At 41.4% G+C, this 26,754-nt stretch overlaps 1 protein-coding gene across 25 annotated transcripts in view; it reads right to left on the bottom strand.

Moving 5' to 3' along the window:
* The window catches only part of SOX6 (SRY-box transcription factor 6), a 765,761-nt gene that overhangs the window by 574,355 nt on the left and 164,652 nt on the right, over window positions 1-26,754 (bottom strand). For 4 of the 25 annotated variants that reach the window (XM_061610285.1, XM_061610272.1, XM_061610273.1 and 1 more), the window contains exons 1-2: window positions 18,986-19,212; window positions 18,667-18,754 (exon numbers count right to left, since the gene is read on the bottom strand). The exons of 18 other annotated variants lie outside the window; for them this stretch is intronic. The gene's annotated coding sequence lies outside the window, so the exon portion shown is untranslated. Of the gene's footprint in view, window positions 1-18,666; window positions 18,755-18,985; window positions 19,213-26,754 lie in introns of those variants that run through there. 3 more of the 25 variants (XM_061610286.1, XM_061610277.1, XM_061610292.1) reach the window with 1 other exon arrangement.

Genomic DNA, 26,754 nt, shown 5'->3' with positions numbered 1-26,754 from the left:
CAGCCCCACATAGAACACATTGCAGTAATCTAACTTGGAGGTTACCAGAGCATGGACAACTGAAGCCAGGTTATCCCTATGCAGATAGGGGCGTAGCTGGGCCACCAACCAAAGTTGGTAGAAGGCACTCTGTGCCACCAAGGCTACCTGAGCCTGTCAAGTGACAGAGATGGTTCTAGGAGAACCCCCAAGCTACGAACCTGATCTTTCAGGGGGAGTGCAACCCCATCCAGGACAGGTTGGACATCCACCATCCGGTCAGAAGAACCACCCACTAGCAGCATCTCAGACTTGTCTGGATTGAGCCTCAGTTTATTAGACCTCATCCAGTCCATTGTCGCAGCCAGGGACCGGTTCAGCACATTGACAGCCTCACCTGAAGAAGATGAAAAGGAGAAATAGAGTTGCGTGTCATCAGCATACTGATGGCAACGCACTCCAAAGCTCCAGATGACCACACCCAACGGTTTCATGTAGATGTTGAACAGCATGGAGGATATTTATTCCAGACCATAGTATACCCCTCTTAGCATGAATGACAAATAATATCGCCAGCAGAGGAAAACACTCTGACTAAAGTCATTAAGCCAAGTGATTAAAGTAATGAAAACACAGAAAAGCAGAGGTCACCAACCTATTGCCCATAGGTGCCATGGCACCTGCAAAGGCCTCCAGTGATGTCCCCAGCAGGTAGCTTAGAATCTGAGCTTTCATTTTTAAAAAACTACGTCTCTAGCCCTCTGAGAAATAAAGTTATGGAGCAAAATGTGTAGCCACCCTGCAAGCGACTGATTTTATATATTTATTTATTAGATTTATATCCCGCTTTTTCTCCCAGTAGGAGCCCAAGGCGGCAAACAAAAGCACTAAAAACACTTTAAAGCACCATAAAAACAGACTTTAAAATATATTAAAACAAGACAACTATTAAAAACATATTAAAACAAAACATCTTTAAACACATTTTTAAAAAGCTTTAAAAATATATATTTTTTTAAAAAGTTTAAAAACCTATTAAACAGGAATTCCAACATAGACACAGACTGGGATAAGGTCTCTACTTAAAAGGCTTGTTGAAAGAGGAAGATTTATGTGAAATGAGCCTGCCTGGCTGCTACTGCCTGTCAGTATTATTAGCCAATGAGTGAAATCAGAGTTGTGATTATAAGTGAGTTGTCTGGACATCAGGCAATAAGAATCCCTCAGGCCCTAAAGAGCTGCTATTTATCTTTTCCTTTTAGTTCGCTTTTGCTGCTTCTGTCTTTTCCCCCCCTGGTCCTTGGAATCACCATAGTGATTCCTTTTTCCCTATCAACCTTCCTTTTTCCCTGTCAACCAAGATGCATCTTTCCTGTGCTGGGTTCACCTGAAATCAGGTAGTGCCTAGAAGTTATTTTCTGCAAATGTTACTACAGAATAAATGTGGGTGAATGTTAAAGAATCCCCCTACTCCCAAAAGGCAAACGTGAAAATTTTGCAAAGAGAATTAGGCATGTCTCCTGCTTTGCAGGAACGAAAGACCAAGGAATCTTTAAGAATTAACTGTACAGCTAACTTACAGTACAATGGTGTACATGTCTACTCATAAGAAAGTCTCTGTGTTTAATGGGGCTTATTTCCAGGTAAGTGGGTAGAGGATGGCAGCCTAGGCTTTGGCTTAGGGATGGCATTGGGGAAAAATAGGGCTTTTGCACTTTTAAAAGCTGTATAGCAGGCAGAAATTCAACAGGTCAAACCTTTTCTAGTATGGAAATATGATTATGGGAAAAGCTTCACCATAACTATTCTCTACTTTTGTGTTATGCTGTTAATCAGGTTAATTATTTTCATATACACATCTGGCAGCCACTTTGTGACTGGTGCCCCAGCACACTCTCGAAATCTACAATTCCCATTATTCCTGACCATTGGCTTGCAGTTGGGAAAGGCTGGCATAGGGGTTATTTATTTTATTTTATTTATTATCATTATTTTTACCCCACCCTTTTTCCAAAACTGGAACTCACGGGGGCTTCCAGATAGCACACATATAATTAAAAACATACAAAAGTCTAGATTAAAATCGAATTAAACTATTTACAGTATTAAAACCATTCATACATACAGTTAAATAAGTCAAACTCAGTTTAAAATAATACAATTAGACAATAGCAATGCAGCACCCTTCAAGTCCTGTCCTTAACAGCTTTCAGTTCCAAAGGCTTGTTGAAATAAAGTATTTGCTTGCCGGCGGAAGGACTGCAAGGAGGGGGCCATTCTTGCTTCCCTAGGAAGGGAGTTCCAAACCCTCGGGGCAGCCACTGAAAAGGCCCTATCTCGCGTCCCCACTAGTCGTGCTTGTGAGGATGTAGGTATTGAGAGAAGGGCCTCTCCTGAGGATCTCAGGGCCCGGGCAGGCTCATATAGGGAGATATGGTCTGACAGATAGCCTGGACCTAAGCCATATAGGGCTTTATAGGTCATCACCAGCACTTTGAATTGTGGCCGGAAACAGAGTGGCAACCAGTGAAGCTTTTGTAACAGGGGAGTCATATGGTCCCTGTAACCAGCCCCAGTTAACATTCTGGCTGCAGCACGTTGCACCAACTGAAGTTTCCGAACAGTCTTCAGAGGCAGCCCCACATAGAGCGCATTACAGTAATCTAAACGGGATGTAACTAAGGCATGTGTCACCATGGCCAGATCAGATGGCTCCAGGAATGGGCGCAGTTGGCACACTAATCTTAATTGTGCAAAAGCACTCCTGGCCACCGCAGAAACCTGGCCCTCCAAATTTAAAGCTGAGTCCAGGACCACACCCAAACTGCGAACCTGCGTCTTCAGGGGGAGTGTAACCCCATCCAGCACAGGCTGAATCCCTATTCCCTCATTTGCCTTTTGACTGACCAGGAGCACCTCTGTCTTGTCTGGATTAAGCTTCAATTTGTTCGCCCTCATCCAGTCCACCACTGATGACAGACACCGGTTTAAAACCAAGACAGCTTCCTTGGAGTTAGGTGGAAAGGAGAAGTAGGGTTGGGTGTCATCAGCATACTGATGGCACCGAACCCCAAACCCCCAGACAACCTCTCCCAGTGGTTTCATGTAGATGTTAAATAGCATGGGGGACAAAACTGAGCCCTGAGGGACCCCACAGGCCAACGGTCAAGGAGTCGAACAGGAATCCCCCAGCACCACTTTCTGGGTTCGTCCCTCCAGGAAGGAACGGAGCCACTGTAAAACAGTGCCCCCAAGTCCCATCCCAGCAAGGCGGCCCAGAAGGATACCATGGTCGATGGTATCGAAAGCCGCTGAGAGGTCCAGCAGAACCAACAGGGACACACTCCCCCTGTCCAGTTCTCTGCGTAGGTCGTCCACCAAGGCGACCAAAGCCGTCTCCGTCCCATAACCAGGCCTGAAACCAGAGTGAAATGGATCTAGATACTCCGTTTCATCCAGGAATCCCTGGAGCTGGGAGGCCACCAAATTGGTGGAGCTGGGATTACTCACCAAATTGGACTAAACTGAGATTAGTTCTCAGTATGGCAGAGGCAAGGCAGACCCTGAACACTTTACAGGAAAGTTTACCAGGATGCAGTTCGTTGCATTAATGTCTCTATTTGTGGGCAGTCCATTACACCCAGTGTTAAAATCCTAGGAAAACCCACAACCATGAACCTAGTTGTGATAGCATCATTATTTATGCCAAATCTTTTACTGTGACTGCTGTTTCATTGTCTTTTTCATCAAACCCACACTAATTTTAAGTAATAAAACATATGCAGAACGGCTAATGTGTTGCCTTCCAGAAGTTGCTGGACTCCCACATCCATCAGCCATGTCCAGCATGGCCAATGGTCAGCTATACTCCAGCAACATCTGGAGGGCAACACATTGGCTACCCCTGCTCTAAATAGCTAGCTCAGAAGTGTGATTACAACAATCCTTACAACACTGATATTAAAGAAATTCAGGTTAATTCAATGGGGACATCACCTACATGGTATCTACCCTCCATCTGTCAATAATTATATATTTCCTAATTAAACCCCTGGAAATAAAACTATTTTTTTATTTGACTGTTTACACATTAGTATTTTACTCAGAAGCGCTAATCAGACTTAACAGACAGTAGTCATAGGGTCATTAATAGTTACTTTTTTCTGTGGCAACTGTAATGTGATGATAGCCTTAAATAGAGTACAACTGATAAGCCAAAAGGAGGGGGAGACAATCAGCAATATAGCATAAAACCACTTTGCAGAGAATAACATAGGTACACTGAAAACAGATTCATCACAGTGACATGCCATTTAATTACAGGCAATCTGAAATTTCAATTCATAGAATTAGAATTGTATTTTACATACACACACTCAATTTTGGCAAGTGAAACCGGAGCCATGTTGTTTAGGATGAAAGCAAGAACATTATGTAAGCTGAAAACCAGAATGCAATGTGTCTATGTGGGAATAATTTGTTCTTCAAAGTGAGTGTGCTCATGAGGAAATTCTCAAAATTAAAGCAATAGTTATATCACAATGGCACTAATTTGCTTGGCACTGAGAATTGGCCAGGGTTTCTACAAAGATACACCTACCATTTTCAGCAGGATGTATTTAAAAAACACACTCTTGACCCCATCATGAGATGATCTCCACAGCCATTCCATGACAGTTAACATCTGGCAGTGTACAGTGAAAGCCAGTTTTCCATTTTTAACAGGAAGCCTGCAATGTTTATTCTTGTTGTTGTTGTTATCATTATATCTCACCCTTTCTTCCAGTAGGAGCCCAGGGTGGCAAACAAAAACACTAAAAATGCTATAAAATGCTATAAAAACAGACATTAAAATATATCAAAACATCTTAAAAACATCTTAAAAGTAATTCCAACACAGACGCAGACTGGGATAAGGTCTCTACTTAAAAGGCTTGTTGAAAGATGAAGGTCTCCAGTAGGTGCCGAAAAGATAACAGACATGGCACCTGTCTAATATTTAAGGGGAGGGAATTCCAAAGGTTAGGTGCCACAACACTAAAGGTCCATTTTGTATGCTGTGCAGAACAGACCTCCTGATAAGATGGTATCTGCAGGAGTCCCTCACCTGCCAAGCGTAGTGAGTATATAAGGGATAAGATAATCTTTCAAGTATCCTGGTCCCAAGCCATATAGGGCTTTGTACACCAAAACCAGAACCTTGAATTTAGCCTGGTAGCTAATGGGCAGCCAGTGCAACTCTTTCAGCAGCAGGGTGACATGTTGGCAATACCCTGCCCCAGTGAGCAGTTTTGCCGCCACATTTTGCACCACCTGCAGCTTCCAGACCAACCTCAAGGGCAGCCCCACAGGGTGTATTATAGTAATCCAATGTAGAGGTTACCAGTACATGGACAACAGTGGTGAAGCTATCCTGGTCCAGAAACAGCTGCAGCTGGCTTACCAGCCGAAGCTGGTAAAATACACTCCTAGCCACTGAGGTGACCTGGGCCTCTAGCAACAAAGATGGATCCAGGAGCACCGAGCCCACCACAGAGTCCAGGCACCAGTGCAGGGCTTGCATGGCCTCTCTCAATTCAGATGTTAGAGAAATGGAACTGGATAGCATCAGCATACTGCTGATACTTTGCCCCAAATCTCCTGATGACCGCTCCCAAGGGCTTCATACAGATGTTAAACAGCATTTGGGACAAGATGGTATCCAGTGGCACCCCACAGCACAACTGCCAGAGAGCTGAAAGAATATCACCCAAAGCTATTCTCTGACAACAACTCTGGAGATAGGATCAGAACCACTGTAAAACAGTGCCTCCAATACCCATTTCACAAAGTTGGTTCAGAAGGATACCACGGTCAACAGTATCAAAAGACATCAAGTAAGAATAACAGAGTTGCACTCCGCCGTCTTTCTCCCAATAAAGGTCATCCATCAGGGCGACCAAGGGCGATTAAATCTCATAACCAGTCCTGAACCCAGATTGAAATGGGTCAAGATAATCTGTTTCATCCAAGAGTACTTGCAATTGCTCTGCTACAACCCTCTCGATCACCTTCCCTATAAAGGGGGTATTTGCAACCAGGTGGTAGTTGTCACAAACCAATGGGTCCAGGATGGGCTCTTTTGGGAGCACTTGGATCACTGCCTCTTTCAGGGCAGCTGGAACCACTCCCTCCCACAATGACATATTGACCACACCCTGGATCCACTCGGTCAACCCCCCTCGGCAACCTTTAATAAGCTAAGAAGGGCAAGGGTTGAGAAGACACGTTGCTGGCTGCATTATGACAAGCACCTTGTCCATATTATCAGGTTGCATCAACTGAAACTGATCCCAAGGAAGTTGCAGTAGATGCTGCACTGCACACCTCACTGGGGTCTTCAGTAGAAGTGGATGAGGCATCAACATTGCTACGGAGGCAAGCAACTTTACCGTCAAAGTGCCTTGCAAACAATTCACAGTGGGCCTCCGAAGGGTCTAAAACTCCATTTCCTGGAGTTGATGTCAATAGCCCCCTGACAATACAGAAAAGCTCCACCGGATGGCTACTTGAGGATGCGATGATGGCAGAGAAGTGGGCCTTCTTCATCACCCTCACTGCCACACAGTAGGCACAGTTATGATGTTTTACTCATGCCAGATCAGTCTCACAGCACATCTTTCACCACTTGAGCTCTAGCCATTGTCCAGCCTGTTTCATTGCCCTTAGCTCACTGGTGTACCAAGGTGCAAACCGGGCTCCACAATACCAGAGAGGGCGCTCAGGGGCATCTGCGTGAAGATCCCGATGTGCCCCCTGTTTCACAGAGTGACAAGGGGTTCAACAGGGTTACCTGCTCTATCTACTGAGAATGCCCCTAGGGCATTCAGGAACCCAGTAGATTTAATTAGTCTCCAGGTGTGGACCATCTTAATCTGTCCACCATCCCTGCAGGAGGTGAATGGAGCCATACATCTAAACTTCACCAGGAAGTGGTCTGACCATGACAATGGGGTGACATTCACCCCCCTTCTCAAGACCGCTCCTTCCTTCATCTGGAGTAAAAACCAAATTGAGGGTGTGCCATATGAGACGGCCCCATGGCCGGCATGGAGGCCATGAAGTCCTGAGCTGGAACAGTAGAAGAAGCCTCAGCATGGACATTGAAATACCCAGGACTATGGTCCTGGGCTCCTCCAATACCACAACCAAGACGGCCTCCGCCAGCTCGGTCAGAGAAGCAGCAGGGTGGATGGTACACCAGCAGCAACCCTAATTTTATGTCTTCTTGGCTTGACACCAGGTGCAGGCCCTGACAGCCAGCTCCAAGACAGAACTGTTTCCCAGTGACAGAGATGGAATTTCTGTAGACCACAGCAACCCCTCCCCCCATCCCTGCATGCTGTGCTGGTGTTGCACCGAGTATTCAGATGGGCAAAGCTAAGGCAGATAAACTCCTCCCAACTCACCCACCCAGGTCTAGGTAGTGCATACCAAATCAGCACTCTCATCCATGATCAAATCAGGATGCAATGAGGAACCCATCTGTGGGAGTGAGGAACACGGTGTAGATAGCCTTGCCTTCGACATTTATTGTAGCTCACCACCTCTCCATGGCTATATTTCCATCTACACAGGGTCACTGAAATTGGGGTGGCATCACCCATGTCCCTCCTTATTAAGACTCCTCTTTAACACCTGATATGGATCCAACAAGAGCCCACCAACAAAACCTGCCTGAATCAATTATCCCAATAGGCCTCTGAGAGAATTGGGAACAATCAGAGCCTCTCAATATCTTTCACACAGGGCACATCTAGTCCCCACTGTTTCCTACCCAGGGAAGGCCAGCCTTCTGCCAGTTCCAGACTCTGAAGGCATCTGGCGACTTTTTCCTATCATTTAGTTCACTGCACAGGCTATCACCTTGCACAGGAATTAAACAATCGCTTTATGCCTTCCCCACAACCAATCTTCTGTAGATTGGTTTTTTAAAAAATAGAAGGGGGTAACGCCCTCACCCTCAGGACTCCCTAAGGGGCTCCCCAAGGAATGAGCCCCTTCAGAGGTGACCCTGCCGGTGGCAGACCCACTGCCCAAGGGCAGCTGGGCTTTTATGCTCCCTGACCCAGCCAGGAGCTGATGCAAGAGGCTGTCAGATTGACTGCAGCCTCTCTCTGGAGTCAAGGTCAGCCAGTTCTTGCAGCACTTACCAGGGACCTCAGCTGTCTCGAGAGACAGCACCCCAGAGGAGCGAGAAAGAAAGCACTCAGATGCCCAAGTACTCACTCCCAGGGCAGATCTTCTCCAGTCCCCCAGTGCTGCAGCTGTAGCGCACAGAACTAGTGCAGAACACGCTGGGGATCTACAAATGTCTGTCACACTTCAGCCAATGCCAAGATTATCCTAAAACTATCATGCAGAACATGCAGTCATACGGAAAGGTATGTGCACATGTATTTAAGTTGCAAATAGATATTTTATATAAGCAAGATTCCCAAAGTTGTCCAAACAGCTAATACTGGGACAGGCAAAATATCATCCTTGCACTTGCCTACATCTTGACAGTGGCAGAAGGTTGCGTACCACAGCTGTATAAATCCATATGTTTATGTGCTGACCAAAAAACAGTATAGAACAGGGGAACCCCAACCGTGCAATCATTTCACCTATGGCAGCAAACTCATGCAGAAGACTTAGCATGTGCTTATCATGGAACTGCAACCAAAACTAGCTCTTTAGTGAGTAATGGATCCACATTTGTAATGAGTGGTCCTTTGCTGATGCTGGAAGAAGGGAGTAGGAAGGTGATTTTTGCTTATTACTCCTTCCTCCTGCAGCCCTCTATTACCCTTGAAATGATGCTCCAGAGGACTGGGGGATCCTCTGGAACAGCATGGGAGGTCAGGGAAGGAGAATTAGCAAAAAATGCCTCCTGCCTTCCTCCAGCAGAGAAACTCCACAGGATTCCAGTACCTTCTACAAATGGGAAAAGCCCTTCTATTTGTAGACAGCCCCCATGTACATTTGCAAACCATTTTAATATCTTCAATTCATTTTATTCGTAATGTGTGGAATACCCCTTTACTTAGTCTTGGGGAGACTGACTGTATGCTCTTCCAGCTCCATACACAGTAAAACACTTGGTCAGAAGGAGTACTTGCACAATATTGATCAGTAGATACAGCCAACAGCTACCCTTTGTGGTGGTAGCTGACTATTGGCAGAATTGCTGAAATACATGATTGCTTAAAATACAAAGATTTTAAAAAATTGCTGCCCTGGGCTCCTGCTGGGAGGAAGGGTGGGATATAAATCAAATAAATAATAAATAAACTATTTTCATTTACCCTAATTGTTTCAATCATTTACTACTAAGCAAAAAAACATTATTTCTGCCTATTCATATGCCATCACCACGTTGTTCCACAAAAACATTCTAGCAGCCACCAAAAATAAATATTCCAAACAACAGTCTCATTCTTTCCCTGCAGGCAACTCCCAGAAAAAAGCAACACTGTTCATACTAAACATCATCCATTACATACCACCCTTTCTGCAATACCCAGAGAGGGACTGGACAGGATTTCTTGTTGCATACCACAAGCATAGACATTCCAGAGGTTTATGTTCCACTGCAATCTTATTTTAGGCTCCATAAGAGGCCTAGGTCGTAGTCATTTGCAGGCTATCCCAAATAAAAGCCACGTAGCTGCAGCATTTCATCAGCCTCTAGCATGGGTGATCTGAAAGAGCTAAGAATTCATAAAGACATGTTCCCTCTTTCCTTTGTAGACATCCTTCCACTACTACAGTTCTCTCTGTATATGAGTAGAGTTAACCAAAATAGATCCTTTTTATCAGTGTCCTACCCTCCTTATATATTTCATTAGTAGCCTACACTTCCTCCAATTGCCGATGCACTAAATATAACCTCAGGAAAATATGAGTAATGTTGTAGAAAGTGTGTAAGAAAGAGGGGGGGAGTTTGTGAAGATTTATGTGACATCACAGGACCAGTTAACATGTAATGTGAAACCATAGTTTATCATGCTACTGTGAGTCTACAGAGATTGAAAGCTTCTGCTTTTAAATTAACCAGTCCCCCATTACATCTGAACTCTGGGTACTGTGGTTTGTTCTAACTGGTTAGCAAACCAGGATATCAAACCATATTTTGATTCCTAGTTCATTTTAACTTGCCACAATTAGAATAAACCATAGTTTTCTAAATTCGCATAATGGGAAAGTGGTTCAAAAGCAAAAGATGATTTCAGTCTCCTTCCCTCATGCACAAAAGGGAAGGAGATGCGTGTGAGCCCAAGGGTCACTATGGTATGTTCTCATAGCAAGGAACTTTGGCTTGCTATTGTGTCTGAATCAAGCCACTGGAGACTACATATTATACATGTAATCTGATGAGCTTTTTAATTATATAAACTACAAAATATTGCAAGCAAAAATACAAAATTGCCATAATAAATGATCTTGGCAATTTTAAAAAAGTGAGCCACCTCAGTTGATATATGTGATTTGTTTTTCCAGTACTCAATAACTACATGCTTGTTTTGAACAAAGTTATTATGTTCTTATCTCTCTCACATGAATGCCTTTATAAATTCTGACATTATATGATACTGATTAATTTTATTTTATATATTTTAAAAGATTTATATGTCACATTTCCAAATAGGAATTTCTACAATGTGGTTTGCATATTAAAAGAATCAACTGTAACAACCCCACCCTCAAAAAGATTTATTTTCCCATTTCAGACAACAGATTATTCATTATCTTCCAGTATCTTACAGAACCTATTCCCTTCTGCTACAATCATGTAGAATAATATCTTGCAATATTTACATCAACAAGATAAAAGGATCATAGGGACTTTTGTTAGTTTCTCAATACCCATAATTCATTTTTTAATTCTTTTTTTAAAAAACTGTCAAACCACAAGTCCATCACATCTGAAAATAGGCCCCTGTTCTTTTTTACATTTCCACCAGACCAGACTGTATGAACCGATCAATTATTAACAATATTAGGGGCAATATACCTTCTCCTAATTTAAAATAGTTCTCTCTACTCTTTGAATGTAAAAAGAAACAATGACCACAGGACCAAATACATCCCACATGTCAAACGAAATAAGCAAGCCTCAGGCTGGACTCCATTTAACATACACGGTGTTTTTTTTTTTACTTTTTCTTTAAAGTAATATGCAAATAACAGTTTACAGATTCATGCTAGAGTTAGCTTATTTCTAGAAAGAGCACACCATTTATAACAGGAGTCACAGAATCATAGAATAGTAGAGTTGGAAGGGGCCTATAAGGCCATCGAGTCCAGCCCCCTGCTCAATGCAGGAATCCAACTTAAAGTATATTTGCAATTTAGGGTCACTACCATCTCTCGACTACTCAAAAATCAGAGTAAAGCTAAAGAAGATCAACAAAGCAATCATAATGCCAAAATACAATTTAAAGAACATCCCAAAAGAATATAAAGATCAAATAAGGAACAGGTTTGAAGCTTTCAACTTAGTTGACAGAGAACTAGAAGAACTATGGAGTGAAGTCAGAGACATTATCAGGGAAGAATGCAAAAAGACAATACCTCTAGTTAAAAAGAGAGAAAGGCCTCAGTGGATGATTGAAGAAACTCTTAAAATGTTTAAAGAGAGAAGGAAAGCAAAGCAAGATGAGAAAGAAACACGGTCAGAACCAGGGCCAGCCCCAGACATGCCAGGGCCCTTGGGCACCAGCTTGCCCTGGTCCCTGGCACGCATGTGCGCATGCACACATACATGTGTGTGCGCACCCAGGGCCAGCCTCAGACACACTGGAGCCCTTGGGCAAAAGCCTACCCCAGGCCCCAGCGCTCCCCTTCCGTGATTCGCGCACAGCGAGAGCTTCGGGACTCCGCCATTCCCTTCCTTTACTTACTTTGTTCTGCGGTTGCGCACACAGCAGTGCCCTTAAGGAAGATGGCGGCTGAGGTTTCCCTAAGGAGCTGAAGCCTCTGCCGCCATCTTGGTTCATGGCAGGGATGCGAGCGCACAGCAACTTACAAGGTAAGTTAAGGAAGGGAATGGCGGAGCTCCGAAGCGCTCGCCCTGCGATCCGCAGCAGCAATCCTGCCGCGAATCGCAGAAGGGGAGCAGAGGGGGCCCCCAGGGGCTCCTGTAGCCTCAGAGGCCCTCGGGCCAGTGCTGCACCAGGCCGCCCCTTGGAACCGGCCCTGGTCAGAACCCTAAATGCAACAATACAGCGACTAGTACTAGGGACAAAGCTATTACAATAGTTATTGTATAGAAATAGAAGAAGACAGCAAAAAGGGAAGAACAAGAGTCCTATTCCAAAAGATTAGAGAAATGAAAGTCAAATTTAAACCAAGAGTAGGGATGTTGAATAATCAACAGGGGAACACACTGACTGACCGAGATGAAATGAAAGGAAAATGGAAGCAATACACTGAAGAGCTCTATAAAAGAAATGCCAGGATGACAGATTCATTCATGGAGGAGCCATATGATGAAGAACCAGAAATGTTAGAATGTGAGGTGAAAGCTGCTCTTAAAATACTTGGAAGAAACAAATCACCAGGAACAGATGGCATACCAATAGAGTTGCTACAAGCTACTGAGACTGAATCTGTCCAAATTTTGACAAAAATCTGTCAAGAAATATGGAAAACTAAACAATGGCCCACAGACTGGAAGTGTTCAATATATATCCCAATTCCAAAGAAAAGGGATCCCAGGGAATGCAGTAATTATTGAACTATTGCCTTAATATTCCATGCAAGTAAAGTAATGCTCAAGATTCTACAACAAAGGCTCTTACCATATATGGAGCGAGAAATGCCGGACGTCAAAGCTGGATTTAGAAAGGGAAGAGGCACCAGAGATCATATCACAAACATACATTGGATAATGGAATGGAGCAAGGAATTTCAGAAGAAAATCACCCTGTGCTTTACAGATTACAGCAAAGCCTTTGACTGTGTAGATCATTAAAAACTATGGAATGCTTTAAAAGAAATGGGGGTGCCACAGCATCTGATTGTCCTGATGTACAACCTATACTCTGGACAAGAGCCTACTGTAAGGACAGAATACTGTATGGAGAAACCGATTGGTTCCCAATACAAAAGGGTGTGAGACAGGGGTGTATTTTATCACCCTATTTGTTTAATCTATACGCGGAACATATCATACGGAAAGCAGGATTGGACCAAGATGAAGGAGGTGTGAAAATTGGAGGGAGAACTATCAATAATTTAAGATATGCAGACGATACCATACTACTAGCAGAAACCAGTAATGATTTGAAACAAATGCTTATGAAAGTTCAAGAGGAAAGCACAAAAGCACGACTACAGCTGAACATCACGAAGACTAAAGTAATGACAAAAGATTTATGTAACTTTAAAGTTGACAATGAGGACATTGAACTTGTCAAGGACTACCAATACCTTGGCACAGTCATTAACCAAAATGGAGACAATAGTCAAGAAATCAGAAGAAGGCTAGGACTGGGGAGGGCAGCTGTGAGAGAACTAGAAAAGGTCCTCAAATGTAAAGATGTATCACTGAACACTAAAGTCAGGATCATTCAGACCATGGTATTCCCAATCTCTATGTATGGATGTGAAAGTTGGACAGTGAAAAAAGCTGATAAGAGAAAAATCAATTCCTTTGAAATGTGGTGTTGGAGGAGAGCTTTGCTCATGCCATGGACTGCAAAAAAGACAAATAATTGGGTGTCAGAACAAATTAAACCAGAACTATCACTAGAAGCTAAAATGATGAAACTGAGGTTATCATACTTTGGACACATAATGAGAAGACATGATTCACTAGAGAAGACAATAATGCTGGGAAAAACAGAAGGGAGTAGAAAAAGAGGAAGGCCAAACAAGAGATGGATTGATTCCATAAAGGATGCCACAGACCTAAACTTACAAGATCTGAACAGGGTGGTTCATGACAGATGCTTTTGGAGGTCACTGATTCATAGGGTCGCCATAAGTCGTAATCGACTTGAAGTCACATAACAACAAAACAAACCATCTCTCACCATGGGCTACATAGCAGGAACCCAGCCACTGTGACAAATATTTTAAATGGCTACTGAACACAGCTGTCTGTTTATCATTTTTTGTTTCATTTTTACACATATCTAACAGGCATGCATCCTTATTTCATATACAACTGTGGTTCACTTACACTAGAATATTAAGGTTTTGTGCTGGATGCATTTTTGGAATTATATGCCTGATTCTTTTTCATTCCCTTTTCCTAAGAGATGACGGTAGGGATTGGCCCATTAACCTTGCACTAATAAATTGATAACGGATGTTAAATGGATTACTGATTCTTGCAAGCAAACTAGTTGAGATTTATTAGTGGAGGAATGATGTACAGGGAAAAAAACATTTAAAAGCCCAATGGTTACATGGAAGTTCTAGCTACTGAATGATTATATTCACATTCCACAAACAACTTGTAATATGCCTGTGAATCAAGGTGGAAATTTATTTTTTTTTAAAACATGAAAAATCTGTTTAAATTTTTAAATGTCCTCTAAAAATAACCTGGTTGAAAATGTTGTTTAAATGATGTAACAAGAAGTCAGTGTGTGCCTAATACATCTCCAAAGGCAGCCCCTGGGGGTCACCTTTTTGGGCCAATGGGCACATTAGTAGTATCTTTATTGTTATGGTCAATGACCAGCATGAGCAAGTGCCATGCATGCCAGTCACAAAATGGCCCCTATGGGGGTGGGGCATTACACAAAATGCCTGCCACATCTAAAAGAGCAGAGGGAAAAAGACAGGACCTCCAAATGGTACAGACATCTCCCCCTAGATCAGCCTCCCATCAAGGGGAGAGGAAGCACCTATATCAGCTATTGCCATGCCTACTCAAAGGGAGAAACTCTCTGCACCTCTCTTCTGTTCAGAAAGGGCAGGTGTTCAGGTCTGGCATACAAGGGAAATTAGGCTTGTTTGCAGTTATGTGATCATTGTAGGAGAGGCTGAGTCAGTGCAAACAGGAACTGAATAGGAAATCTCGCATGCATTGTGGGTTTTGTTTGAGACCTTTCAGTGATGCCATAGGAGGCACTGGCAGGCCCAACTGGTGGCCCTTGCTCTAGAGACAGGGCTGCATGTGGATCAAAAGACCCTGAAGATAGAGAGAGTTTTGAAAGAATGAAGGCTTGTGCCAGTGTAGTTCTCTTTTACTAACGTAAAAGGCCTTCCCTTTAAAACAAAAACCAACACACACTGATTTCAAATATTCGGCAGCCAACCTCCCCAACTTCCCACACTTCAATTAAAACCCAAGGAAAGGTGTCATTAGGTAACTCCTCCCATGAGACTTTTTTCAGATCGGGAGATGGTGGCAGCTGGGGAAGCTGCAGAGTGCTGGAGATATGTCTAATGGAAATGAAAAACACACACACCCCACTGTTGGCCACCTTGCAACAACACAGTAAGCTCAACGCTGCGCCTACTGAAATTCTAAATAAATTCTACAGCACCCTGTGAACAAGACAGAAAAACAGAAATGTCCTTCATAGAGAAAGAAAACTTTCAGGAAAGCACTATGAAATGCATGCTTAAAACCATGCATACAACACAGAAGAGAAACCGTACCAGCCCAGCAGTCCTACAATCAAAGAACCTGTTGACATGTTCCTTTACAGTATTATTTATTTAAACATATAATCCCTTTCTCACTGTATTGCCCTCAACATAGTTTACAGAGTTCATAACTGAAACCATCCTACTCCTAGTTAGAGTCATTTCAACCTCAGCAGGCACCCGAAGGAAAGTCTTTCTACCTGAGCTCAATTCATCCTGGCAGGGGATAAATAAGAGGGAATTCAAGGGTGGGGAAAAGCTGAGTAATGGATTTCCAGTTAACAACCTAGTGCCTGCTGGTTGCTGGGATTCTTGCAAAGAGTGCTGGACTAGGTGGCCCTCTATCTGATCCTGCAAGATTTCCTATATCTGTACTCCTTGCTTATTCAGTAATGACTACTTTAAAAATCTCAGAGCTGTTAAAAGACAATTGCTTGTCTTTTTCCTTTTAGATTTGGAGGGGGTGTTTGACTGCATTACTTCCAACCCAACATTTTTTATTGGAACATGGCAGGATGGAACAAAAAGTGTAACGAAACAGATTTGTTAACTTTCCTAGCTGGTGTTAAAATTATTTGTTTACAAGAGACCTCACTATTGGAGAATGAATTCCCACTCCTGTCCATGGATATAGACCTTTTTCTCACCCAGTCACTAAGCAAAGTTATTTTGGACACGATATGGGTGGGCTAGTTACTTTGATCTCTGTTTATTATGTACTCAGAATTACTTAATTTAGATTAGTTATGCCCTTAACTGTTAACAGATCTCACATATGCACACTTGCTTTACAGAAGCAAAATGGTAAATAACAGAGCTAACATAAAATTGGTCTCAAGTGTTCCCTGGAGCCAATAACAGACAAAAAGCCACGTTGCTGCACTCTGGATCAGCTGAGGCTTCCAGACAATAAAAAAGGGCAATCCTATGCACAGTGCATTATAATAGTCAAGCTGGGAAGTTACAACAGCATGCAAAACAGTGGCCAGGTCCCTCTTGAAAACTAAGGGTCTTAGCTGAAACACCAGCCAGCAGCGGTGACATGCACTTTGGGGCACTGTTGAGTGCCTAACAGTAGATTTTACAGAAGTGTAAGTGTCTCATATTTCAATGAAGATAAAATGTGAAGTAGAAATAATGGATTGTACGCATTAAAAGATTAATGAGTACTAGGGCCATTTTATATACTAACATGTCAATGCAGGGCACATGAATGTCCCCCTACTGACTAGAATTTGATATGTGATCAGAGGTGCATATTCCACCCATGTGATAAATCCTCCCTTTTCATGGGTTACAATCTGCACTTTTTCCTTCGTGATTCCTGAACACCAGCCAGGATCACATAGGAAGTTGCCTTATACTGAGTCAGGCCATTGATCCATCCAGTTCAGTGCTATCTATGCTGTCTGGCAGTAGTCTCCAGGGTTCCAGACGGGGACATTCCCAGTTTAACCTGGAAATGCAAGTGATTGAACCTGGGACCTTCTGCATGCAATCCAGATTCTCTGCCACTGAACTACAGCCCTTCCCTAGGGAGAAGTGTCAGATAGCAAAGGGTCAGTGTGAACTCTGATGCACAAGGATTCAGTCAACAGTGTCCACTGTCTGATTTCTGCAGTTGTTACTGCACTTGTTTCATCTATCAGACAGGGAGTCTTTCCCAGCTCTATCTGAAGATGCTAGGGATTGAACCTGGGACCTTCTGCATGCTTAGCAGATGTTCTACCATTGAGCTATGGTCCTTCCCAACCATGCTTCAGAACTATAATTTTATTGTTACTGAATTCTATATAGATACAACTGATCAAATTTAAACTAGTATAATTAATGTCATTAGTTCACAGAATGATAGCCCTAATATAAAATGTATCATATAAAACAATAGTGCATTGTGGTGTTTCAGATGTATTAGTAGATGTTACAGCATTACATTTTCCATATCATTTTGTGAAAACCCACTTGGAGGAAGGTGGGGAGAGAGGAATGACTAGCGGCATATCTCCCTCACGCTGGAGTGGTGAGGCACACATATTTCCTACAAATCATCTAATGCCCTCCACCTCAGTTTTAATATCTCCTCTTCAGGTCTTACAACTGTGGTAGATAGGTATGCAGATTTTTTGTCTGCCTCTCTACATCTATATTCACAGCACAAAAAGAAAATGTTTAACTAGGCCATAATATAAGCCAGAGATAAAACACTGACTGTTGTATACAAAGATCCTCATCCTGTAAGAGTGCTCTGGTGGAACAAGCTGGATTAACTGAAACAGGTCTTCCACTCATACTCCTGAGGAACAGACTGTTTGCTTAACAGGTATATTAATTTGTTTGTGTCTAGGAAGACTGACTGGAAGAGCATACAAAATGCAACAGCTGATAACTCGAAGATGGGGCATCTGATAATCATTCTGTGAAGAAGTCCTTCTGCAGAAAAGCTGGCTAATAATTATTCTTTTCAAACAACATAAAGCTTTGGTTTGCTGAGGTCTCCACCCCCACCCCCACCCCATACACATGCCATTGACTCTCTCCTATTGCTTTTTCTTGCCTAGTACTTAACTTTGAAACATGTTTTAATCAAAATGAAGTGTATTAGGTTAGTAGATATCATCATGACCACATTCTCCATGGCACACTATTTTCACTATTACTAACTTTATTTGGAAACCCTTATGTTGAAAATATTATTATTATTACTACTTTTCAGTTCTCCAGAGCTTTTGCTCTGCAACAGAAATGATAGAATTTCTGAAGTTGTCACTATGAAGGATTATGGTGTTTAACACCACGTTAAAGCTTGTTTTGGTTTTTCTAATCTTTCTTTATTCTTAACCACAATCCAACCCAGGCTTTCAAAGGTATTTTATAATCTGGTAACATAAAGCAAAGTTATTGTTAAAGCAGCTTTTAAATATATTTTGTTTACTTAGGGGAGAAGGTGGATTATGCTATGCTTAACATTATACCTGGTTTTTAAAAAATCCATCTAAAATTAGATATTCCCTTAAGGAAAATGTTTAATATCTCTAAGAAGATGTCTGTGCTTACCTGATCCTGCCATTCCAGACCGACAGGCTGAACAGTATTATCAGCTCGGGTACTAATTCTTGCTTACTGGATGGTTATTTTTCTCCTGCTGGATTAATAATCAACTTTCTAGATCAGTTCATTTGCAATTCTCTTCTGGTTAACCCTTTGTATTACCTTTAATTTAACTCTGAACAGCATGTGCATTTTCTTACCCACACTTAAAAAAAATAAAAGAACAAAACTGCAACAAACTAAGCTATTATAGGGTTGGGTTGGAAAAAATCTTAAAATTGCAGGCCCCCAAACCAAGTCTTAATTAAATATAGAAAGTACTCACATATTAAGCCAATGTTACAAGTTCAGGCATTACAGATTCTCCAGTCCTTGATGTCTAGTCACATGAACAGCCAGTACTGATCAAATTCCCACCATCAGCTCTTGGGAAAGCCGTCAGTTCTTGCCCCATGAGCCAGTGTAGTAAGAATTATTAATACTTTTAAGTGTAGAGTAAATGTGACTAACTCCACCATATGACTAGTTGGCTGCAAAATTATCAGTTATCAGTTTATGCAAGGCTGTCCATCTGCGTTGTCAGAGACACTATGAAATGTAAAAGTGGCCAGGAGCAGGAAGATAAGAGGCACCCTGAATTGCTTTTTTTTTTTTAACAGTTCAAGTGAGGCCAAGATTATTGACAGGGGAAAACCTAGTTATTATTAAGGTTTCCTTCCCACCCCCTAACTATGGTAATAAGTAACCAATGCTCAAAAAGTAATTTCTCTGATAATTACAACAGAGCATGGTGAAGTGGTATGGAAAATTTTAAAATTGTTAAAAATAGAAAGGAGTTATGTTTGCTGATTGGCAGTGTCATGGGAAAGGAGCTTGAAAACTGGTATTGTAATAGGGATGGGATGGATTTTGCTTTGGACAGGATGAAAAGGAAGGAAATAAAACTAGGATACTTATGATAGCTAAGCTGTCATGTTATAGAAAAGGGAATAAAGGGAAATGCAACCTTTCTATCATTCCTATTCTTTTTTAAAAGCAATGAGTTGTAGGGAGCCCTGGGCAAATCCAGGAGATTGCAGCATTTTCACTTTAACAAAAACAATTTCCCTGCAAAAAGCATGCTGGAGCTGTTTTATTAAAGAGCCCTGGTGTACTTTTATGTTCCCCACAGATAAAGGGCAGAACCTCTTCAAAATCAGGCACAGCACAAAAAGGCTTGACCTTGCCTTTGCACAAAACAAGCAGCAAATATATATTTTTACATGGGAGTAAAGGGCTTTGTAGCAGCAGCTCTGAAAACCATTCATAGTAAACTTTCCGTAAAATGTGCTGCAGAAAATAAATCTGTAAAATGTGCTGCAGAAAATAAAGGTGTGGAAGCAAATTTCCTTCATATTTATAGTGAATATTATTCTTTACATGTTTGAAAGAAAACCTTTTTTAAAAGCTAATAAAGTGAGAAAGCACATCAGCTAAATTTATTGTTAAGTATCCCATCACTGATACTCCTGGGGTTTTTTCTTCATGGAAAGAAAGCTTTAAAAACATTTTCTAACACATTGGAGTGCTTCCCAGAGATGTGATGGCCTAAAGAGGCAGTACAGTAAAAAAGCACACAGGGAATGGCAAGTTAGTAAACAAGCCTTTAATTTTTTATTTTCCAGAAGATGGACACAAATAAATCCAACTTTGTTTAATAAAAGTGAACTATAGTTATCTTTTGTTCTCCGCAAGGTACATTATCTCTCTTTCCTGTTCACCTGACTAATCTGGAGGTATTTGTTCCATCACCTGACTTAGTGGTTGGCTAGAAATAATAAGACAAAACAATCTGCTATTGTTACATGAGACAACCACCTTTCATGTCCTTGAGCTCACCATGACCTTTCACCCTGCCTATCCCTCAATGGTCTCTTCTAACAATTAAAACTACACTCAGGCTGAATTCCAGATTGTCATATAAAGAGCCCTGTCCTTTCAAAACAAAACCAATTTTTACACCAAGGTGGGGGAGAAACACAAGTCCATTGTTCCTTCACAGATGGGAGTTAGAGTTACTAAGGCAACAGCTCTAATCCTCCTTTTAACCACCTTTCTCACATCATTGGCCTATCAAGTATGCTACCTTTTAACTCATAAGCTCAAAAGCTGGTAGTCTAACTCACTGCTCTAATTAGCTAAGATTTTCACAGTACAGACAACATGATGAGCTAATCGAAATTTGCAAAATAATGACGTACCTCCAGCAAATATTCCTCCTCCTGAGGCCCAGTCTTAGAATAACAATAATGAGACCATTATTAGAGGAGGGCATTAAAATGCTGCACTGCTGCTAAACAGAGAACTTAATTGTTCTGGTCTTGTCCATTGAATCAACAACCTATTGTTGAGAACTTGAAAAATAAAGGACTAGAGAATGGGTGCCATAATGATTGGTCTCTGCTGCCATACCAGCACTTCGCGGAATTGTTTTTCCTTTTGAAACTCTTGATGGACTAGTAGTTTTGTTTAAAAGTAATATAAAAGGCAATTGTTTGGATAAAAAGTCCTATTTATTTAAATCCTTAGAAGCAATTGCACAGATCTGTTCATGACCTCCCTGTGATTTTTTTTTTAATTCAAGACACAGGAATAATACTATCGGAAGAGGTCTACGGTTACACTAAATATCACTTCTTGTCTGGCTACTCTAAGGAAGTAACCATCCCTTGGCCCATAACATGTCAACTTTTATAGGCCCTCTATTGGACACATCCAACTAAATTGGAAAATTACAAAAACAGGTTTTTCTCAAAATATGACCTTTAATAATCAAGTAATTACATACAACTCACTTTTCTTATTAACCATGAATACATTCAGATAACATTTTTGACAAAATGTTTGGTCACACCTTACGAATCAAGGTAAAGCACAGCTCAGCTTTCTGCTATGAAAGTGCCATTGAAACTGATGCAAAATGTGAAAATTCATGAACCCTTCCTCTTCAGAAACAGCAGTGTATCAGTTACAGCTAGTGGCTAGCAATTATTCTTTCAATTTCAATTCTATCACCCATTTATAGGCAAAAAATATAAGTACTCCCCTGCAAAATTACAGGAACAAAGAGGTCAAGGGAGTAACTATGATGCATAGAATGGATGGAATCCAGAGATACTTTTGCACAAGTGGAAGGTACTTCTGCTCATACAAGGAGGAAGGTCTGACATTTCTGCCAATTCCCCTCCAGCTGCATTCCCCATCCCTCACCATTACATAGGGTGTCCTGACCCTCAATAATAGTTTTTTGGGAGCAGGAAGGAGAAGGAAGGAAAAACCTCCAGCATCGGTTGAACTCTCCATGTGTTTATTTTGATCCTACCCACCACTGATATTCTGTAAGCAATCAATAATATTGAAAGTATAATCCAAAATCCATCCATCCATCCATCCAAACTTACACAAATAGAAAAATTGAAATAATTTTGCAGTCGTGGTGATTTCTTTAAACTTTTAAACAATTTGGCTATTTGTGTAATATTTGTTTATTATTGTGTAATATTTCTTTATTATATTGATTGTAACAACCACACCTTCAATATGTTGAATACATATCACATATTTTTAAACAGACCAGAAAAGGTACCGCCAGGGCCAAGAAGATGCCAGCATGCTTAACAAGCAAAGTCAAGGAAGCTCTTAGAGGCAAAAAGTCTTCCTTCAGAAAATGGAAGTCTTGTCCGAATGAAGAAAATAAAAAAGAGCACAAACTCTGGCAAAAGAAATGCAAGAAGACAATAAGGGATGCTAAAAAAGAATTTGAGGAGCACATTGCTAAGAACATAAAAACCAACAACAAAAAATCCTATAAATACATTCAAAGCAGGAGACCATCTAGGGAGGCGATTGGACCCTTGGATGATAAAGGAGTCAAAGGTGTACTAAAGAACAATAAGGAGATTGCAGAGAAGCTAAATGAATTCTTTGCATCTGTCTTCACAGTGGAAGATATAGGGCAGATCCCTGAACCTGAACTAACATTTGCAGGAAGGGATTCTGAGGAACTGAGACAAATAGTGGTAACGAGAGAGGAAGTTCTAGGCTTAATTGACAATATAAAAACTGACAAATCACCAGGCCTGGATGGCATCCACCCGAGAGTTCTCAAAGAACTCAAATGTGAAATTGCTGATCTGCTAACTAAAATATGTAACTTGTCCCTCGGGTCCTCCTCCGTGCCTGAGGACTGGAAAGTGGCAAATGTAACGCCAATATTCAAAATTAGGAGTGAGCAGTCAAGTGGCCAAGTTTGCTGACGACACTAAATTGTTCAGGGTTGTTAAAACAAAAAGGGATTGCGAAGAGCTCCAGAAAGACCTCTCCAAACTGAGTGAATGGGCGGAAAAATGGCAAATGCAATTCAATATAAACAAGTGTCAAATTATGCATATTGGAGCAAAACATCTTAATTTCATATATACGCTCATGGGGTCTGAACTGGCAGTGACCAACCAGGAGAGAGACCTTGGGGTTGTAGTGGACAGCACGATGAAAATGTCGACCCAGTGTGCGGCAGCTGTGAAAAAGGCAAATTCCATGCTAGCGATAATTAGGAAAGGTATTGAAAATAAAACAGCCGATATCATAATGCCGTTGTATAAATCTATGGTGCGGCCATATTTGGAATATTGTGTACAGTTCTGGTCGCCTCATCTCTAAAAGGATATTATAGAGTTGGAAAAGGTTCAGAAGAGGGCAACCAAAATGATCAAGGGGATGGAGCGACTTCCTTACGAGGAAAGGTTGCAGCGTTTGTGGCTTTTTAGTTTAGAGAAAAGGCGGGTCAGAGGAGACATGATAGAAGTGTATAAAATTATGCATGGCATTGAGAAAGTGGATAGAGAAAAGTTCTTCTCCCTCTCTCATAATACTAGAACTCGTGGACATTCAAAGAAGCTGAATGTTGGAAGATTCAGGACAGACAAAAGGAAGTACTTCTTTACTCAGCGCATAGTTAAACTATGGAATTTGCTCCCACAAGATGCAGTAATGGCCACCAGCTTGGACGGCTTTAAAAGAAGATTAGACAAATTCATGGAGGACAGGGCTATCAATGGCTACTAGCCGTGATGTCTGTGCTCTGCCACCCTAGTCAGAGACAGCATGCTTCTGAAAACCAGTTGCCAGAAGCCTCAGGAGGGGAGAGTGTTCTTGCACTCGGGTCCTGCTTGCGGGCTTCCCCTGGGCACCTGGTTGGCCACTGTGAGAACAGGATGCTGGACTAGATGGGCCACTGGCCTGATCCAGCAGGCTCTTCTTATGTTCTGTTCTTAAACTGTGTATATCTTAATTATTCCCCACCCACCCTTTCTTTTCCACAGCTGAAGTTGCCAGTCTCTATCAGGGACCAAAACCATTCTGTTCACTACAAAATTAAGGCATATTGAGCCGTTTTCCCCACTTCACAGGCACCCACTTATGAGACCCATTAGGGAGAGAAGAGCTCTTCCTATTCCAACAGCTAGCCAGCCATGGACATTTATAGCATGACTAAGCTCTCTCAAATCTTGTTGGAGGGCATAAATTTGGAGAGCATAAGGTTATCAATGGCCACTAGACACAATGGTTATATTCTACCTGCACTGTTGGAGGCAGTATGTCTCAGAATACCAATGATTAGGAATGACAACTGAGAAGAGTGCTATTGTTGGCAACTCGGTGGCCACTCTGAGAACAGGGTGCTGGTCTAGATAGGCATTTGGCCTGATCTAGCAGGGCTCTTTTTATGTACTCACTTAAAGGATGGGACAGAGCTGATAAATGGCGAGTGGGGGCATGGCAATATTATAAAAAATTACTAACAGAAGGGATTTTTGACTAACCAATGAAAATGGCAGATCCCCCCCCCCCAAAAAAAAGCCTTTTATGAGTCTGCAAAAGAAAAAAATGTGTGAAGCTACCAGAAGTTAGCTTCCTGGAGTTTATATAAAATATAAACTAGAAATCTTCAGAAGGTTACAGACCAGAGGCATGAACATTTGGGAAGCACAAATAAAGGCAAAATAAGATAAAACAAGTTAGAGGAGGCAACATGAATTCAGAAGGATTAGATGTGGGAGACAGCTGAATATGAAAGGTGAGGGTATATGAAAGTTAGGAAAAATGATTTAAGGGGCGTAGGGAGGATGAAGGCAGTGTTTGTAATGGAACATACATATTTTGTAATGGAACAGAAAAAAAATTAGGGTTGCCAGGCTCAGGGCCTGAGAATTATTTTGTATCTTTAAGAGAACAGAAAATTTAGCCAAGTGCAGGTTTTCTTGCAACAGTGTAATGGGAAAAACCACAAGGTGAAATTCTCCCTTCCCCCTGCACAACTTTTAAAGATACAGATTGTGCAGGAGGAAGGGAGATTTTCACCTTGTGGTTTTTCCCATTACATTGTTGCAAGAAAACCTGCACTTGGCTGAATTTTCTCTTCTCTTAAAGATACAGAATCATTCTCAGGCCCCGAGCCTGGCAACCCTAAAAAAAAAAATTGTGGCTGAATTACATGTTCTGACTGGAATACTACTACTTCCTGACTTTTAAAAATACAGTCATATATTCATGAAGATACCTGGGAGACCAGGGTTCAAATCCCCACACAGCCATGAAGCGCACTGGGTGACCTTGGGCCAGTCACTGCCTCTCAGCCTCGTGAAAACCCTATTCATAGGGTCGCCATAAGTCAGAATCGACTTGAAGGCAGTACATTTACATTTTTTAATAAATATTAAAAGAGGCTGGCTACGACTAATGGGAGTTGTAGCCAAAATATTTCGAGGGTTCCAGATCAGGGAAGGCTACCTCTCTAACCCTCTCACAGAAAGGTTGCTTTTGACTTAATTTGCTCTGCTACATGTATTTGTTTCTGCTTTTATCTTTTTTTATATGAAGAGTGTTTAATTTCTCTGAAAGACATTGCATATGGTTTCTTGCTTCTGGAACCATAACACACATTTTCTTTAACGTCAGGTACTTTTCTTTTGTAAATTGAAAAAGAAAATAAATAATATCAGGAAGTATTAGATTGTAAACAAGACATCTTGATTCATGCAAACCTTGCTTTGCTTCATTTATCTTCATCTTGTTAGGCTAAATTAATTAATCTCAGCACTGCACACTTTCTCTTTTCATTACATCAAATATTATGGCCTGGATATGGAAGGAAGCTCTCACCAGAGGGGATTTTAAAACACTGCTGTGAAGCAGAGTTTCTACAAATGCAGAGCTTGGGCAATATTAACTAGATGAGATGTATTAATTGTATACAAGGTTTTATTAAGTGGACTCTTCCTTCAATTTAAAATAATTGCATTCCTGGATTCCCCCCAAAATGTTTCAGAGTCCTAAAGTATATCAAACTCTTATTTTGTGTTTGTTTTTTTAAATTAACTTAAACGTTGCCTGTATGTCATTTAGGCTAGTATTTAATATTTTTAGAGGACATCAAATTATGAGAACACAAAGAGTTTCCAATGCAGGCCAAATACACTGTATGATGTGAGTGTGGGTTGCCCCTGTGAATGTCATGATATAATTAACAGAATTACTAGAATAGTTTCACAGGGAATTTAGCTGTATTGATACAGCAACAAGGGGCACCATGTTATACTGTTCTGCAAGTTTTCCTCTCTTAACTTGCAACAGAAGAGCTTCTGGAGCTATGTAACTGGACAAAACTGTAAAGCTTTTTTTAAACTTACCCGGATCAACCAAACCTCTCTCCCTCCAATCACAGCTTTGTGCGTGGTATCTTTCTACTAGTGTTTCTTATTTAATTAAAGCAGACACTGACAGAAGGACATGGATTAGGACTGTAATGATGCATTTACTTAGATTAATCGGAGTCTCCTTTTGGAGTAATGGCTTAAACAAAGAACAAAAGGAAATTGTTATGAAACAGCCTTTTATCCCAAGCAAAGGTCATATTATGAGGTTTTTAATTTTGTCAGCCTCTGTTACACTGCTACTGGAACATGAGAAGTGACCTTTTTTCTCTTGCAAAGCCCGTTATTATAATATAGCCATTAATGCTGCAAATTAAAATGTCTGATTTTAAAACAGGTTGCT

The sequence above is a fragment of the Rhineura floridana genome, chromosome 2 (assembly GCF_030035675.1).
Source record: "Rhineura floridana isolate rRhiFlo1 chromosome 2, rRhiFlo1.hap2, whole genome shotgun sequence".
Classification (NCBI taxonomy): Eukaryota; Metazoa; Chordata; class Lepidosauria; order Squamata; family Rhineuridae; genus Rhineura; species Rhineura floridana.
Note: the sequence above shows the minus strand (reverse complement) of the source record. Positions and strands in the feature narration are given on the sequence as shown.